Source organism: Oenanthe melanoleuca, chromosome 5 (assembly GCF_029582105.1).
Source record: "Oenanthe melanoleuca isolate GR-GAL-2019-014 chromosome 5, OMel1.0, whole genome shotgun sequence".
Classification (NCBI taxonomy): Eukaryota; Metazoa; Chordata; class Aves; order Passeriformes; family Muscicapidae; genus Oenanthe; species Oenanthe melanoleuca.
In genome coordinates this window covers 57,481,629-57,500,102 of record NC_079339.1, presented here as the reverse complement: position 1 = coordinate 57,500,102, position 18,474 = coordinate 57,481,629, and the positions used below count along the sequence as shown (strand labels likewise).

Sequence of the window (18,474 nt, the reverse complement as noted above, 5' to 3'; positions counted from 1 at the left end):
ACTGAAATCCAGAAAGGGCCAGAGGGCCATTTAAGCTAAACAATGTGCAAAATCTTTCTTATATTATCACTAAATGCCCCGAGGGTGTGGGAGGAGAAAGGTTGTTTAATCATTAGAAGTCACTTAGCAGCAAATGGCAGTTCACTGTCTTTATCAATTTACTACAAGAGATTGGGGCCATATCTTTGTGGGGCCTTTTTCTAATATGACAGGGCACATATTTCATTCCCCTTTAGGTCAGCTGGGCATATCTTGCACCTCACTGCATGTCACCAAACTGTGGGGCTGTGCTAGTAAATAGGTTTTTTTCCATATGCATTAGGTCCTATACCAAAATACAGATTTTTTTCCCTGGATCACAGGGAACTACTGTGTCAGCAGCAGCAGCTAAATCCCGTTGTTGTTCTGTGGTTTGTTACAGCTCAGAGGAGAAAGTACTGGAGGGGTGAGAACAGTAGGGTGTTTTCTGTCCTGATCTAATATTTGACCTTCAGCAATTCAACTTACCTCTGTCTTCCCTCCCACCATCGATTTTTATATAGCAGCAATAAGTCAAAAGGGGTTCCAAGGACTTTGGGAGGTTCATCTCAGCCGTCTGAGCCACCATGTAAATGTGATCCTGGGTAATTGGCTAATTGGCTCTGCCCCTCGTCAGGACTGCCATGGCACTGTGTGTGCTGACACACTTACACTGCTTTTACATGGAGAACAGTCTCGATGATCTCCTCTCAGTAGTGTACAGAGAGTAAGTAGTGCTGCCCTCCAGGGAATCATGGAGTCAGAGAATATCCTGAGTGGAAGAAAACCTGCAAGGTTCTTCCAGTCCAACTCCTGGCCCTGCACAGACACCCAACAGTCCCACCCTGTGCCTGAGAGCGCTTCCAAACGCTTCACGAGCTCCGGCACCCTTGGGGCTGTGACCCTTCCTTGGGGAGCCTGGGCAGTGCCCAGCACCCTCTGGGGGAGGAACCTTTTCCTGATGCCCAACCTAAACAACCTCTGAACAGCTTCTTGCTGTTCCCTGGGTGGAAAGAAACCAGGTCTTTTCAGTTTGCTGCCTGCTTCCGTCTAAGTGCAAACGATTTGCCAAAATCTTTTAAGGAGGGAAGATTGTTCTTTGTAGAAACCCTTTTGGGTTCAAACTGCCATCTGATGCCACCACTTAATTCCCTTTTTCCCAATGCCTCCCTTTGTGTTTCTCTTGTTCTCAATACCTTTGGTTTCGGATGATTTCTCCAGTGCCCTCCTCTTTCTCCCTGCAGGCTGAGACTTCTTGAGCACTGCACAGAGAGGATGGCTGGGGTGACACTTGCGTGACAAACCACTGCTGTGGATACATCTGCAGCAGGAACAGCAGCTCATGTTTTCCTCTGTCAAGGACAGATGACAGCAAAGGGTATGTAGTGATTGTGCTGGGGAGGAAACTGGCAAAACAAGCTGGCGAGGCTGGCACCACGCTGGTGGGGTTCCAGCAGGGAGGGACACTCCCAGTGACCTCTCTGCAGCTCTTTTGGGATGGACTGCCCAGGGAGATGGTGGAGTCACCATCCCTGAAGGTGTTTAAGGAAAAACTAGACGTGACACTCAGTGCCATGATCTGATTGACAGGGTAATGTTCAGTCGTGGGTTGGACTCGATGATCTCAGACGTCGTTTCCAGCCTAATTGATTCTGTGATTCTTCTGGCTCTGCAGTCGGGAGTTCCGTAGGTTTCAAAAGCCAGGAGGTTTATCGAACGACTTCTTGGCCTCCCATAGAGGACCTTACAGATTTTTAGCCCGTTATCACCAGACTAAATCCACTGATAAGATGCCTGTGCCCCGCCGCGGGCTGGGAACTGGCACCCCCGCGGCTTCCAGTGCCACGTTGGTCGCTAAACCTTGTCGGTGAGCTGCAAGCCCGGCACACCGAGACGAGCGGGGTCGCCAGCGCCGGGGGCTGCCTCGCAACTCGCTGGCCTCCAACAGGGACTTGCGAGGAGGCCGGGAAGCGCCCCGAGCCGAGCCCCCGGTGCCTGGCGCGGCGGGGCGGCCGGTGCCTGGCGCGGCGCGGGGGCGGCCCCGCGTCCCTCCCCGGCGGCTCCGCGTCCCGCCCCGCTCCGCCCCGGATTGGCGCGGCCGCCCGGCTCCTCCCGCCGCCGCCGGGCGCAGGGGGGATCCGGCCGAGCCGAGCCGAGCCGAGCCTGGCGGCTCCGCCACGGCCCGTCCTCCGGCCCCGCTCCAGGTAGGTCCCGCGGGCGCGGCGGGGCTGGGTGGGCGCTGCGTTCGGCGCGGTGCGGGCAGGTGGGCGGCGAGCGGCCAGCGGGGCCCGCCCGCAGCGCCCGCGCTCCGCCGGCCATGGCGGCTGCGGGGCCGCCGAGGGGCCGCTGCCTCCCGCAGGACGGGGCCGCGCCGAGGGCACCGCGCTCCGCTTGCCTTTATTTCACCCTCTCGCTTTATTCTGTCCTCGCTGCTCCCCCAGCGCCCGCTCCCGGCCTGCCCGGCGAGGTTTGCGGCGCTCCCTCCCCGGCAGCGCTGCCGCGGCTCTCCCTGCCGCGGTTCGGGCAGCGGCAGCCCGGGAGCGGTGCCGTGTCCCCCGCGCCGTGCGGGGCGCGGAGCATCCCCGCTCCCCGCGGTTGCGTAACGCGGCCGTCCCACGCGTGCCTAGAGATACCGACCCCCCTGCGTTCTGCGGGTCAGCCTTTTCGCCGACCTTCTTTGAAAAGCAACCCCGCTCCCAAACCGCGTGTTTTTCCCCCCAAATTTTGATCTCCCGAGTTGCGGTCACTTCCTGGTCATGTTTTTTTTTTTTTTTCTACACGGCTTCCCCCGTGGTTCATGCATCGATCTGCCGCCCTTCAGAAGGGAGGGGTTGTGAACTCGCTAAACATAAACAGTGACCTGAAAAGAGCTTTAATGGTTATTAGATATTGTGATAATTCTTGAATAACGCCTTCACATGGGGATGGCGTAAGAACCTACGGAAAGGTTAAGAGTACAATTACAGTGGAAGTGATTTCTTCTCGGAATTACTTCCTCCAAGGCCTTACTCGAAACAATAAGCGTAGCTTTTAATTTCTTTAGTAAACCGAGATTATTGACTTGTGCCATGCGGCTCCCAGTTGGAAAAATCTGCTTGGATCAGCCGGACAAGTGGGTCTAAGGCTGGTCCTGCGATGAGCTTCGTACAACGCCCAGCAGCCGCGTGTGTCTCTGCTCTGTTTTTCAATACCCGGCGCGGATGGGGCTGTGAAGCTCAGCCCCAGCAGCCCGGAGCGTGCTGCGGGCTGTAAAACCCCGTGTAAGTACTCCAGGGCTGGCCCTGCCCTGCTGGGCGCTGTCCTGGCCGTGCCACCAGGTTTGGTGGCTGGAGATATCCAGGGGAGCTGTGGAACAGGCGAACGTGCGGCGCAGGCTCCAGCCGAGAGTCTTAATGAGTGTTTGCGTAGTGCTTCGTGTTTTCTCGGATGAAAGGTTTTACATAATTGGCCATTATAATTGTCTGTCACCCCTAGAGAGGAGCCAAAAAAATCCCCTAAAAAACAAGCGTGGAGGTAGGTAGTTGTCTTAAAAGTCTACAGTATAAATGCCTGTGGGTTGTGAATGCTGATACTGCTCGGTGTGGAGATAGCAAAATGACTGAGTGAAAAAAAAAGAATTAATCTAATTCTGCCCTCCTTTTGAGCCATTTGATCAGCATCATTGGGACAAACGACATCCTGCTTGCGTTTCAGCTGCTTGTTCTTCGCTGCCCAGAATTCCTAGTGTGACTCTGGTCTACCGGTGTTAATGTTGGGTTTTTAATTTTTTTTTCCCCTTGAAATCTTAACTGGAAGCCTTTTACAGTGTTTTGATTCCTTTTTAATAAATGGCTAATCCCTTGCTGCAGGGGATGGGAGTGTTTTGAACGCAGCATTTTTGGGTCCTGAGGGGAGGGGGAAGGGAGCGCCTTGTGCTGCTTTCCAGCAGCCAGCCGCCTTCCCCCAGCCGGAGTGAAAGGGCCTTATTGACTGATTTTTGAAGGTAACCTGCCCAATTCTCCTCTTACATGCTAAAACCCATAAATTTGCTGTAGCACAGAGCCTTTGAGGGGAAGAAATGGAATGTCAAGGAGCCTGGGCTTCATCACGAGCAGCCTGGTAACAAAGGCACTGTCTGTTAATTGCATCGTGCTTATCAAAATCTCCCCTCCTAATGACAAAGTAACAATTTAATAGGTGTGAAAAAGTTGTGGGATTTGATTTAATACCACTGTCTTAAAATCATCCTGCATGCTCAGTACGACTAAGTTGTCGCTTTCATATTTAATTGGGGAGCAAGCAGAGGCTGAGGAGAAAGCTGGGGTTGTTTCACTTGCACTAAATGCTCTTTAAAATCTTTTCTCCATTTGGAGAAGGATTTGTGAGTGGCTTTTTAAGTGCTAAGCAGCAGCTGAATGACTTAAAGGTTATAAAACATCTTTCTGTGTCTCTTAAATTTGGAAGTTCATTTTGAAGCTTGTGCTGCGGGTGTTTATCACAGCGTTGCCAGGCTGGTCTGCAGCTCCCGTGTCAGGCAGGACTGTGGTTTTGGGGTGTGGAGGTGCCAGGTTAGGTTTGGGTGATGTGAAGGTGAGCACTGTGTAGTGGATGCAGGGTAATAACGCTCCCTGAGGTTCCAGGTGTCAACACCTTCGTCACGATGTGTTATTTTCACTTCTGGGTGCCCTGTAGCATAACCAAACCAGCATTTTGGTATGATCCTCACACAGAGGTTGTTGTATTGCCATCAGACAGGGCATATTTCAGTATTCTTGCTGCAGGTTTGATACCAGGTCTCAGAGAAGAGAGCAGCTTTTCTTGGACCTGATGGTTGAGCCTATAAAGAAAACTCAGGACTGATCCTGAACCTAGCATGGGAAGCTTTCTTGCCCTTGTCTGCTGGGAGTTTTTTGTCTCTTGTGGATTATTTGGTCATTGGATTTATCACTGGATGTTCCTATCCATAAATTTGAGCTTTTGAAGGAAATACTGGTTTAGGGCAAGTTATGGGTTAGAGATCCTTTTCCCAGCTCTGTAAGCTCTGCAGGAAGGAGGGCACAGGAATGCTGCTTTGGTATGTCTGGCTGCTCCATTTTTATTTGTACCATATTTTACTGGCTTTGTTTTCTAAGCTATTTTGATTCTATTAACTTATTAAACTTAGAGTCTATTAAAGTCAGTGTGACAGTCTTTCTTTAATGTAGGAATGTTGTCCTTTTTTCACCCCTAAAATATGAAACAGAGTAAATGTCCATAGTTCAGATTCTGCCTGTAATTATGGGATTTGTGTTTGAAATTCACATTGTAGTTGTGGATTTATTGTTTACTCCCCAAATAACTTTTTTTTCTTTGTTGTGGAAGGGGAATATCTGCTGTATCACTTGCTAATCCTGCTGTTGCAGTTTTATGCCAAGAGCATAACTGGAGCTGTATTTACCACTGTAGGCATGGTGGTGTTTATTGAACTATTTTGGGTACCAAACACAGAGAAATCGCTGCAGGACTGTCTGGTGTAGCTGCAGGATGAGCATCGATGGTACCATGACCTGGCAGTCCAAATTTGGGTGTCTGCAGCGTCATTGCAATGGGAGTCAGGGAGAGATGGATTAAATTTAGCTCGGGTGTGCCCCAACATGTTGCAGCTGCTCCTCCTGTTGCAGTACAGGGCTAATAGGAATGTTTACATAGATCACCTTCCTACACATCCCAGGTTCAACCACCTCTTTGGTAGCAAAGAGCTACCAAAGGGCAGCCACATGACTGCTTAAAGCTGTTTGGAGAGTAGAAATACACTCCAGAGGGACACAAGTGGCTGCTAATGAAGTGCCATCTTTAAAATTTAAAAAAAAAAAAATGGAAATGGCTGACTGGTATCTTGGGGTGCAGAAAATAGTGCTGGGTTTTTTTTCCCTGTGTGATTAAAAAATAATCCTGCTTTAGAAGCTGCTCTGTCTGCAGTTCACAGTGAAGTGATGGCATTTGGGTAGCAGGGAGGCAGAAATCCTGCCAGTTAAAATCTTGCTGTCCTAAAGTGCCATTCTGTGCAGTGCTTGGAAGCTGATATACAGTGTTCTTCTGCCTTGCAGCAAAACAACTAGTGATTAAAAATTCAGTAGATGCTGTGGTTCACTTAACTACTTGTTCTTGCATCATTCAGGTCATATCACACAATTAATGTTGCTAATGTTCAATCTAGCTTTTTTTTTTTGCTCTGAGAATGGAAATTATCTGAACTACCATGGGATTTACAGAACTGTTTTGGCAGGAATTGGGCTATGCAAAGTAAGTTATTCAGGACTGTTTTTGCCCTTCCCCTAACTTGAAGAATCTTCTTTTGATTTCAGAAATATTATTTGTTCATGCCAGACAGGGCTGTAATTTCTGCAGCTTTTCTGATTTTAAAAATCAAAGTGTTTTCTTTTGATTGCTTTGAGATAAATGAGACTCCCTAGATGAGAAGGAAGAGGGGGAGAGCACGATAGGTGTAAGTGCTTGCTTTCTTTCTTAAACTCTGTGTTTCATTTGGCCACAGAAGTATTTTTGTAAGAGAATTCTCATTTTGTTGCGGGCAGGGTTTCTGCTGCTTTCAGTACATCCACTTTTAACTTGCACAATTTTGGTTAATAGTATTCAATCCAGGGTGTCACTTACTTGACTTTGAAATTAGCAATAAACTTTACCTTCCCCTCCCTATGTTTGTTTAATTATGTAAGTTTTGGGTTCTTTTTGTAACAACACAGATTCTAGAAATCCTTTCTGGGCTGCCTGAAAGTAATATTCATGTAGGAAGAGACTTGTAGTTTGTTTTTACTTCTTTTACCAGTTTTCTGCTTGGAAGCTGATGTTTAGGAAGAAGCTCTGTGATCAGATCAGTAACTTGGTTTTGGTTGCCCTCCCTGCACCTTCTCAAGACTCTGCTGCTGCTGCAGTGGGAGATGCTCCTGGGTGGTGCCCCCTGAACTGGAAGGGTGTGTTGATATGAGCCTTCATGGCTTGTGCTGTTCTAAGAAAGATAAAATGCAGCCTGAAAACAGAAAAATTGCTGGGCCTTTCAGTGTCTTTGAGAGGAACTTGCTGTGGTGGGGCAGCTTTGGGCTGCAGAGCTTGGGAAATTAAATTGGGGATATAGAACACAGGTGGGATATTTTGGTCAAGGGCACACACAGGGTTCAGCCCTTGCTGGAGAGCTTCAGGGCTGAGGGGAGGTTGTGTCTTTTTAAGTGTGAAGCAAGGGGCAAATCTATACTAGCGATGGAAAAGGTGAATTTGTATCACACAGTGTATGATGGATATAACTGTGAGCCAGGTTTTGGAGAAGTAATGGGCAAACCCAGGAGCCTTTGCTGACACATGTTGTTTGGACTTGCAGTTTGAGTGACTTTTTGTGATCTGTCAATTAGCACATCAAGAGGATGTAGTTTTAGTCAAGGCAGACATTTTTATTTGGAAAAACCTGTTTGGACTATTAACTCTAAATGTACTTTGAGAGAACTTGTCTCAAGCAAGTTGTCAGCAATCAGTTTGAAAAATGAAGTCTTAAATATGTAAACCCTCCCCCAGCCTCTTCAGTGTCCTGTTCAGAATGATGGAAGAGAAGGATTCAGTCTGGCTTTTGCATATTCTTGCTTCCATGAATGCAATGTTCAATGTGCTCTACTTGCAGAATTGATATTCACGATAATATGTTTAATCTTCAATTGCAAAAAAATAGCTTCACACATAGCTAATTCCATCTGCTGGAGAAATGAGAGCGAGGCTAACTTCATCACTTATTTGGGACCTGCTTTTTGCTGTGCTAATTACTATGTATGAACTTTGGAAATTTGCATAATATTTTGGCAAACCTAAGCGGCAGCCATTTAATTTAGAATTTTTATTAACTTTAAACATTCCTAGCAACTCCTAAGCTACTTGTGGTTCATTTTGTGGTTTTGGTGTTTTACAGGGTTTGATTTTGAAAGCTTCAGTAGCTTCTTTTTTCTTCTCCTTGCAATGACTTTATGTAAGCAACAGCAGCTTGTTGCCATTTCCAGTAACTTTCAACCTGCAATGTGACACAGAATTCCTTCTGTCATTCAGATAAGAAAAGTGTTGAAGTTAAGTTCTGGTAAAAAAAAAAAAATCTAAAAAAGTAAAATTAGAAGGTAGGTTTGGTTGCTCTTCTGCAGTGTGAGAACACCACTTGAAATATTTTAAGAGTAGATGCATTTCCAAAAGTAACCTTGGGGAAACTGGGGCATGTCAAGTCTGGTCCTAATTCTGGTAAAAGCTGGTCTTATGATGTGAATTTTTAAGCTCCAAAGAGCTTGGATGTAAATTAACAGTTGCAGATAGCTACTAAATGTTCTTTCTTACTCGAAGGCTGTATTTTGACACATTTTCAGCTTCCCAAGGTGTCTAGCCATGCCTTTTCCACTTGGTTTGCTTTTGTTTTTGTGACCTCCACCTTTCACTGATTTTGCTGGTTGGCAGTCAGTGGAGGCAGATAATCTGTAAAATATTGAAGCAGTTGGAATTTTATAGCAAAAAATACTGTCTGCTTTATTGGAATGCTGTCATTTGGAGTCAGCTGTTACATGCTGATTTTCTTTTGGAGGCAATAGACTGGATTAATTTTAAAATTTGAGTTATTTGTGCCTACTTTCTCTCTCAGTACCATCAGGAACTTCCTCTGTTGGTCTGTGCAGTTGCACTCCTGAGTCTTTGTCCCTCTTTTCTCATCCCTCTTGCTCCGTTGGCCACTTAAAAATGCAGTTTTCTTCCTCGGGATGAACGGGGTTATATTGCCAGACTCTTTAATTCCTCTCTAATTGGCAGAAAGCCAAGCATAAAATCTTCTTCATAAGTCACCCTAGAGGTTTCTTTCTATGTGCTGTTATTTTCTTTGCGTGCTAACATCACTGAAAATACTTTTTCTTTTTTCTTTTTTCCCTCCCCCCAAGTCTAGACCAGGCATAATTATGTTCGTGTGTATGTGTAGGCTTGGGTGTTGCCACGCTGCAGCCCAGTGAGCAATTTGAAGTCCTTGGGCAGTTTAAGACCAAAATTTCTTGTAGCATCAAAGGCAGCACTATCCCTTCTGCATCTAGGGAGGTGAAGTAATTTTCTGGTGTATCTGAACTTCAAAGACAAGCTCGTGGCTTGTGCCTGTGGTCTGGCTTTCTGAGATGTGTCATACTGGAGGCTATATTTAAAAAAAAAAGAGTTTGGACCCTGGGTTCAAGCAGGACTTGTACATCAGTGATAGTGGCTCATGTTGGATTGTGGATTATGTTCATGTGCTTCCAGAGCACGCCAGTTCTCTTTTCATTTATGAAACTCTTCATTGAGGTTTTTGTTCTGAGCCTCACCTTTATTACAAAGCCTAAAATTCCTTTCCTACATGAAGCCTTTGCTCTTATGTTGGGCCTCTTAATGTTTTTGTCTTCAGAGCTCCTGTGCTTCTTCCCACCCTGACTCCTGAAGTTGAGACAAGCTCCCTGTAAACGTACATGCAAAACTGCCTCTTTTTTCTCCTGCTAGAAGGCAGCTCTTGCTTTGCCATGGTTTTTGCCATGTGATTTTTCCTATTCATTTCCCTTCCTGGCCTCCTGCATTTGTCCTGGTGCTGGGGAGAGGAGGATTCACTGCTGAGCAATGAGGGCATGCAAGGCTTGGTACCCTGAGACAAGTCTCAGGCACCTGGTAAGGAAATTCTAAAAAAAACAAAACCATCCTTAAGGAAATCTCCTTGCTTGAAAATGGGTTTATACACCTCAATTTAACCATGAGGGCACCTGCCAGCAGGTGTGGGACAGACTGTTAGTTCCTTGCATTTTTTCACTTTATTTCCTCTCTTTAAAGAGGATAGCACTCTACCATTTTTTAAAATGAGGTAACTTTATCTTAATAAAACAGATGAATGAAGTGATGCAAAGAGTGCTTGTTTTCATGGCTGAAATCTCTGTGAATCTGCTGCTACTTCTGAAACTGGGGCTGTGGGAGGATTACTGATAGCAATGAATCCATCTTCCATGGTGTTAAGGAAAAAAAAAAAGTCCCTGTACTTCTCTTAAAGTGCTTATGGATTTTTTTAGATGCAGTAGGACTGCAGATGTAGTCATATTAAAATATGAATCAACTCACTTCGAATTGGTCTCGCAGCAGAAGGAGTTGGAGACGTGACTTTGGTACAAGTTCCTGGGAATTCTCTTTTTAGTGCAGCTTTGCAGCCTGTGCTGTGGATGGGAGCCCAGAGCAGTCTGAGTCATGCTTCCTCCATGGAGAGGACATGGGATGCCACCAGCAGTGGACTAAACCAGTTTTCCTAATGATTGCTTTGTTCAGCTTTAGCTACTTATGGGGTTGTTAAGATGGTGTCAGCTGATGTATCAGCTGGAGGCCATGGGGTAAATTGTAGGATAAAGAGCAGTAGTTTACATGCCTTTGTAGCAAATGTCTCTGCAGCATTTTGCACCCTCTTCTTGCCTTAAAAGATTTTTTTTTAAGCCCTTTTCCCTTGTTTGGATCACTAGATGTATGGAGCAAGGAAAGGGTTGTATGTGGATTTTGTTCACACTGCTTCATCCCTGACCTGAGTCCAACAAAGTGAAGGCACCAATGCAGGGATGCTCAGGAAGAACTGAGGAAAATGTCGAGGAACAATTAGAAACTGAATGAAATTCACTCTCAATTGAAGGAATTCACTGAGTGAAAATTGTTGCATCTCTAGTGGACCTATACAGAGCAAGTTTGTTGATGTTGCTTTAGTGGTGGTTGTAAGGTTATTTTAATTTAATATTTATATTTTTATATTATTTTAAGGATTTGGGGGATGCCCCTATCCCCTAGGTCTCCCTGTGCTCCTTGGGTCACAGATAGTGACTTTACTGGGATATATGTAAGGCAAAGGCTGCTGAGAGAAGCCTTGTCTTTAATTAGACCAACGGGTGTCACTGGGGTGGAGGGGAAGAGATGAGTGAGCTTTTGAGCCTGAATAAATGTCAGATTGTATTTTCTCAGAGTTGCAGTTTGGAATCAGGGATTCACTGAGTTTCATTTAGCTGTGGGCTGTCTGGGGCCTTTTTGCATCTTCCATCTCTTAGCTGCAGTTATGGGAAAGCTGCATATACCACTTTACAGACATAGAGCACAGCTCTTTAGGGGAAGGAAGAGTAAATGACCCAGGTAAAATGAGCCAGGCTGGAGTCAGTAAAACTACCCAGAGTGCCAGTAAGTGATACCTGTGTCCCGAGTTTTATACATTCCCTTCCCAGTGCTCATGCCCAGGAGGATCAGTGAGAGATGCTTTAACCTAAATCTACTAGGATCAGCAGTGCTTTTTTTTTATTTCTTCTCCCCTATCAAAAGTGGTTTGCTTTTACTAAAATAGCTAAATACAGGCATGTTAAGCTTAATATATATGTGTGTGGGTACCTGAGAAAGCATCCCATTAGGTAACCCTGTAACTTTCTCCTGGGGAGATGCTGAGAATATCACCTTTGCTGCCAGTCAGGGCCAAACCAGGCTTGTTAGCAGCTTGTAAGTGACAGCCCTACTTTGCTTTGCGGGTATTTTAAGTGATGAGGGTAGCAGAGCTCTAGGGAGAGGTGATAACGTCTGTGCTGGTTTTCTTCTTGGTATGGGGGTGGCAGAGGAGGAGGAGATAGGACTAATTGCATACCTTCCAATTCCAGTTACTTCATTACAGAATAATCATTGGAGCAGCCCTGCAATCTGCTCTGATAGCAGATAAGTGGCTCACAGCACTTCAATCTAAACAAAACTTAAGTGCTTTTTCCTTTTTCCCTGGAGTGAAACTGTAATTTCGTTATGTGAATGTTAGCCAGGACAAAGTTGTTTTTGCAGCTGTCATGATGATTCTCTGGGCTTTGTGTTAGAGGTATGTCCCCAGTGCATGTAGCAAAAATATCCTCAAATACTGCATTCCCTTACCTGGAAGCCTCAGTTGAAGGCTCTCCAAATGTTTGCCAGGTGAAGATCTGTTTAGCTTTGACGTTAGATGTCTCAGAGGGTTTAGATATAAAGCAGTGAAGGTTTGGATTATATTCCTTTCCATAGCAATACATGTTAATTAGCTTTCCTGTCTGCATTAGGCCCTGAAATAGTCAAGTGAAAGAGCCTGAGCACATCTCTGCTGCTTCAGAATACAAGTCCCTGTGGTGAGGGTGGTCACGTTGAAGCATTGCCTCATTTTGGTTTTCTGGTGTAGAAATGGTGTTAAATGCAACCCATGTGATGCAAAAGAGAATTATTAGGCAGAGCTTGGGAGAGAGATTTTGCCTTTCTTTGAGGTGGGGTAATTGTGAATTTGTACTCCAGGCTGAACCTTGGGAAATCATAAAATCCCAGAATGTTTAGGTTGGGAGGGACCTTCAAGCCCATCTCGTTCCAACCCTCTCCCATGGGCAGGGTCACCTTCCACTATCCCAAGTTGCTCCAAGTCTCTTCCAAGCTGGCTTTGGACACTTCCAGGGATCCAGGGGCAGCTACAGCTTCTCTGGGCAATGTATACTAGGACATCCTAAAATACCTGGAACTGCTGTTGATGATGATGACTTTAAGGTACTAATTTAAGGCCACAAGAGCACCCCAGACAAGTGCCTGGACTTTACACAGTGCAGTACTGGCCAAACCTTAAACTCTTCAGGCTCATTTTTTCTGGCCTGCCATAGAACCATTAAATCTGATCCGTTCCTAAAAAGACAGCTGACTGTGCAATCTGAGCCACATAAAATTCTTTGTCTCTGCTTTGGACTTGAATGGAAAAGTAGTTTGTTTTCCCATTAAATTGACCTCAACTGTCGCTGCCCCAGAGGGGGTCTGTTCTTGCAGGCTCTGCTTGGCTGGGAGCAGAGTGTGCTTGGCTCTCCCTGTGTTTTGCTGCAAGCCTGCTAACTCACTCCAGGACAATGGGAGGATGGTAAAGCACTGAGGCAGGTATTTGTTAGCAGGTTAAATGTTTTGGGAAAGAAAATGTAATATAGTTTTGTAAGTTCAGGTTTGGTTGTGTTGGTTGTAACTTTGTTAATAGGGTTGGTTGTGTAGATCCAGCTGCAGTGTTAAGCTCTGGGAATAAATAAGGTGAAGTGGTGTGAATTTTAAAGGAACAAAGAGTACAAGGCCTCCTTAACTGGGGCTTACATTTTTAGGGTGGTTTTTAGAGATAAAGGCCCAAACACACTTTGCAAACCAACCTGTGCATTGTGTACTGTGGTGGATCCATGCTTTGATCAGAACAGTGTGATTTACTTAATGAGATGTACAGCATCACCTTCTTTGATAAAATAGGTATTTATTTATTCATATTTCCTGAGGGTCTGTAGCTGATCTGACTCCTGCATCCCTTTCTAGACATAGATGTTGCAGGGACAGGAGACTGCAGGTTGGATTGGGTATTGCCTAAATAAAAAAGAGGAGTGTTTGAAGTGTCCAAACTTCAAGCCTGGAGTGTTACCTGGCAGGGCTGCTGACCCCCACCTGCTGGGGATGTTGACTCCCAGTGCTCTTTGCTCATGGTTTGTTCAGGAGGAGGTTTTAGGGTATGAATCTCAGGTGGGAGCACAGGTGCCACATTGCCTTTTTAAGAGGTTGGGTGCCTTGATTTTGTAGGGAAAAGAAGCCAAAAAAATGGGCTGTGATATCTTTCATGCTGGCCAAGCTGCTCCGAGGGTAATCCAGGTGGAAAGGGACACACCTATGGGCAGGAGGTTCAGCTGGGTAGTCAGGAAGCGTCAGCAAAGCACAGCTCCTTCCTCTGAGTGGCCAAAGTTCCTCCATCTGTAAACACCATCACATACACCCACCCTTGGCTCTTCTCTGGCTTCTGTTTGCCTTTTAATGGTCAGAGAATGCCTTGGTGCTTCCTTCCTGTCTTCCTGGTGTTTGGCTCAGGGGTTTGATGGTCCCTCTGATGTTGGAATCAGCACATGGGAGCAGGTGGGCACTTGGTGAATGTCCACAGGATTACACTGGTGTGTTTATGACCTGGGATGGCTGCACTGGGACTTCTCACATGCTTCCATATCCAGTACTTAGTTACCATCCATCTTCACTGCAAAAAATGAATTGAAGGCAAATTGTTACTGGAGACCTTTCTAGGGAAAAAGTTTTTAATGAGTACCTGAAGGGCCACAATCCTATGGATTGTGTGTCGTGTCATGTAGCTGTGAGCAGGTTTTCTTCATTGCAGAAGCTGGATTGATTCCTTGGGCTGGATAGCATCTGATTTTTATATGAGGGAGGGGGAAAAGCTGTCTGACTTTAATCTGAATTTACTAGGTACTTAATAAGAAAGACCTCTGCCCTGAGTGGCTTGCTCAGCCTATGTTATGTTGCAGGAGCTCCATGGAGATGAAGCCTGCTGGCTTTATTTTATTCTGAAATCCGTTTGGCTCAAAGTTGCTTCTAGAATCTCATCCTCCCTGGTACTTCAGACTTGTGACTGGTAACCTGCTGAGTGTTAAGGGTTGTGGCAAAGCCTGGGTGCTTTGGTGGCTGAGAGGTGACACTGGCATGTGGAACTTGTCCTTCAGGTGACAGGCAGAGGCACATTTTTGTGAGCTGTGTGCTTCTGCCTGTCTCATCGCTTTATAATTTGCAAATTTATATTTAAAGGTGGAGGGATTGAAGTTGTTTTCTGTGTAGTTGTGGTCCATGGGAGCAGTTGGTTGTCGTGGTGTTTGGCCCTGGAGCTGCCTTGGTGGCCGATTGCGTAAGCGAGTGAAGGTATTTGCAGCAGTCACTTGGAAACTGGAGTAATTCAAATCTCAATCAAACTCAGGCTCAAACAGGTTGTGGAATTTATTTATACAACACCAGTGGGGTGTGTGACGCTGCAGAGCCAAACAAACAGTGGCTCTCAGCCCCGAGGCTTGTGCTGGGTGTTAGATAAGGAGGGATGGGGTAATTACAGCCAGGGACATGGGTGGAGGGATTAGAAGTGGGTGAGGGCTACATCCGTGTGGAGAAGGTGAATTGTGCCTCGTTAATGGCGCTGTTAAGAAACTCTGGGTGCGTCTGGGGTTATGGGGAGGCTGCAGGTCAGCTCTGCAGAAGGAAGTGTTGACTGAGCTATTGGAGACGCGTGGATTAATAAGGGAAAGCGGAAGGAGGCAAAATGAAACCAGCCAAGCGTACGGGGAGGGGCTGGCTTACATGGGAACTGACGTGCAACAGCGCTGGCACTCCAGGGGCTGGAGGAGTTTGGGTGTCAGAGCAGCCACTGAGAATCCACACCCAGACACCAAAGCATGTGTGCTTGATAGGAGCAGGTAAGGAAAGGGGTCCACTGTGGTTCCTGGGGGCTTTGCGGTCCCTCCTCTCTGCTGTCTCTGTTCCCTGGGCTCTCCTGGTGCCAAATTGGCCTCTGCCCAGCCACCTGTAGTTTTACTGGGCTGTTTTTGGGGTGTACTCCATCAGTCAGCAATGAAGACCTTGAATTGGTGGTTCTCCATGTCAGCAATGCATGGGTTGTTCCCATGTGCCCTTTGCTATGGGCAAACTGGATCTTTCAGGTTTTAGGAGCTGAGTTGTTAACACCACTACTGTGTCACTAATTTCCTTTTTCCTTCCCTTTTGCTCTTCAGAAATGCCATTCTCGTGAGTGTGCAAGGAACCTACAGAACTGTAATGTCCAACCCTACATGGAATAACAACTCTTGGAAGGTACCAGCCTTTTTTAACTACATGGCTTTGTTACAGTTTGGGTTAATGATGTGCTGATCTTTGCTTCAAAGCTTGAAATTGAAGAACTGCGTCTTATGTAATGCTGTCCCTTAGAAAGGGCTGACAGTGCAATGATCCTCTAGTCTCTGATTTCCAGAAAAACTGGGTGCAACCTAACACTTGGTTTGGGGTGCTGAAGGGCCATCCCTGTTTCTCTGTGGACGGTGCCTTTAGGCAGCTCTGGTGTTGCCTTTAGGAACAGATGGTGGTTTCTATTCAGAGAGCTGAACTAAGCTTTCTTCATACTTGGTGGCCATCCTTGGAAACATCTTGCCCTTCTTTTTAGTGATGCCTGATGGTTTGCCTGTTTCTTCAATTCAGTGACCTTCTAGATTGTCTTTCTTGAGGCTTCTAGGCATATTTATGAAGAATGTTGTGATGAAGTGCAGTTACACTTTAACATTTAGATGGAAATGCCTTGGCCGTTCGTGCTGCATTAACCAGCTCTCAGGCGTTGGCTTGTTCTGCTGTCTGATCCCGCAGTGATGCCATAATACTGAATTTTGGACTGCCCTGTGCATTGCCATGGCAACAGACTGATGTCACACGCTCAAGGACATGACTTCAGTGCACGATCATGCAGAGGCACAATCAGATTTGTGGAGGAGAAAGCTGACTAATGCACATCTCAAAAGCAAACACGGGGAATGCAGGTTACAGCTGACCAACCAAGGTGCCTCAGTGTGAAAATTCCCCGCTTAGAGGAGGGGCTGATCCTGTCTCTAAGACAGGAACAGTTGTCTTGATGAGCTTCTCTTCACCATGGAGAAGCAGATGATTTGCAAGTCTCCTTTATCTTTAAAACAGGTGGTGGAACAGATCATTGTTTCAGAGGTGGGGAAATGCTCTCTGCTTTCAGAGCTTTGAACGGACACTGCTTTGTTTTAATTTTAAAGAACCTTTCAGTGGTCTTGGAAGCACCCTGAGAACACTTTAACTTGCTTAATGTTGTTCAAACAGTTTAATTGGTTTTCCAAAGCTTTTATTTTATCCATAACATTGGAAGGTGAAAGGGGAACTCCGCATCTGCATTATGATCACATTTTCCTATATCCTATTAGCAGATTCCAAGATTGTTTAATGTGATCTCCACCCATTTCATTTGGCTGCAACCTTTGCTCCCATGAAAACAAGGCTGATTGTTCTGAATTGCTGTGTGTATGTGCTTTGGCACGGCATGAAGGTACCTATAATAACACAACCATTGTCTGGAAAAAAAGGCAGTTTGCAGTAATAACTACAAATAAAAGGGTGCAGTCCAGGGGCAAGACAGATAATGGTCGTTTTCCCACCCATTGCACAGGGTAGATTCTCAAACATGGTCACTCCTCAGCATGACAGGGCTGTGGGCTTTAGCCTGGGATGTGAATACTGGGAATAAGGGGCTGAAATATTTGCACGTTGTTCCAAGTTTCTCTTTCCTGGCTGCAGTTCCATTGCTCATATCTACGGATGGGGAGACTGAATGACTTTTGCACAATGCAGTGTTTTATTTGCATGCTGTGAGCAGTTTAACAAGTGTGTGTGTGTGCTAAATGAAGCATTCCCACTTTCAGTGAGCAGCTGATGCACCCTTAAAAAAAAAAAAAAAATTAAAAAAAAGTTCCTTTAGGTTGAACAGTGGGATTTTGAGGGGTGACATTGTGCTGTGTGCTCGAGCGGATTGTGGGCTGTGCCAAGCCTGAATGTTAACTAGAAATGCTGTGAGATGCAGCAAATAACCAACTCACTCTCCTTGGTGCTAAAGTAATTTTTGCTCATCTCTGCACTTCATGGCATAAAAGCTGTTATAGTGCAAGATTTGAAAGTAACATAATTGTTTTAAATGCACAGTGTCACAGGAATTGAGGATATTTAACAGAAACTGGCATTTCTTGCAGCAGTTTGGTTGCCTCCCAGGACAGGAAACTGTGGAGTGTTTAAAAAAGAGTCAGAGAAGGAGTTTAACAACCCTCTCTGTAAATCATGATGCTTGAATTCAGACCCTGGCCTTGAGCTGAAAGGACTGGAAGCTCTGCAAGACCCAGTGATTCAAGCTGCTCTGCAGAGAACAAGAAGACAATGGGGATGGACTATCAAGAAGGCAGGCTTGCTGAAAAGAGAGGCTTTGTGATATGGTCAAGGGGAAGGAAGTCTGGAGAACTCAGAAAAGGAACAGATGTTTTTGATGGTGGGGAAAAACTTAACTATCCTTGTAGTTTGCTCTTGCAGCAGAGCCAGCAGGAGGAACTTGATACCAAACAAAAGTAGGCACACCCAGGATTTAGCAGAGGGATCCTGGAAAGCTGAAAAATCACTGCTTTGGTGCTTTTCTGTTTGACAAATACTTTATACAGTGGCTTCTGGCAGATAAAATATGTGTGTGTGCAGAGGGGTGTGTAAAACAGCTCGAAGGTGTCGATGCTTCTCTTTATCAGCAATAAAAAAACTATTGATATATGAAGTGATACTCAAAGTGGGGAGCCAAGAGAGATGCTGTTCCCTGAGAAGGAAATAATGACAGAAGATACATTAAAAAAGAGGGTGAGGTTTTTTCCTAGGGTGTTTTTATGGATGGTGATGACTTTAAGTGTGATAGAACAGTTTGCTGATCCTGTGTATCAAAGTACCAGTGGCAATGATTTTTCAAGCTGTTGAAACTTGCATGCACAAAAAAAAAAAATCTATTTTGTTCTTCCTAATAGGTTAATCCACTTAATTGGCTGTGAAATCAACCTGGGGGAATTTTCCCATCTGTAGGTGATGCACAGC

At 45.7% G+C, this 18,474-nt stretch overlaps 1 protein-coding gene across 5 annotated transcripts in view; it reads left to right on the top strand.

Annotated features, from left to right (window-relative positions):
- The first annotated feature begins 2,108 nt into the window (after positions 1 to 2,108).
- FBXO34 (F-box protein 34) overlaps positions 2,109 to 18,474 on the top strand; it is a 38,470-nt gene continuing 22,104 nt past the window's right edge. For 3 of the 5 annotated variants that reach the window (XM_056492517.1, XM_056492518.1, XM_056492519.1), the window contains exons 1-2: positions 2,109 to 2,222; positions 15,585 to 15,663. The gene's annotated coding sequence lies outside the window, so the exon portion shown is untranslated. The remainder of the gene's footprint in view (positions 2,223 to 15,584; positions 15,664 to 18,474) is intronic. The other 2 variants (XM_056492521.1, XM_056492520.1) reach the window with 1 other exon arrangement.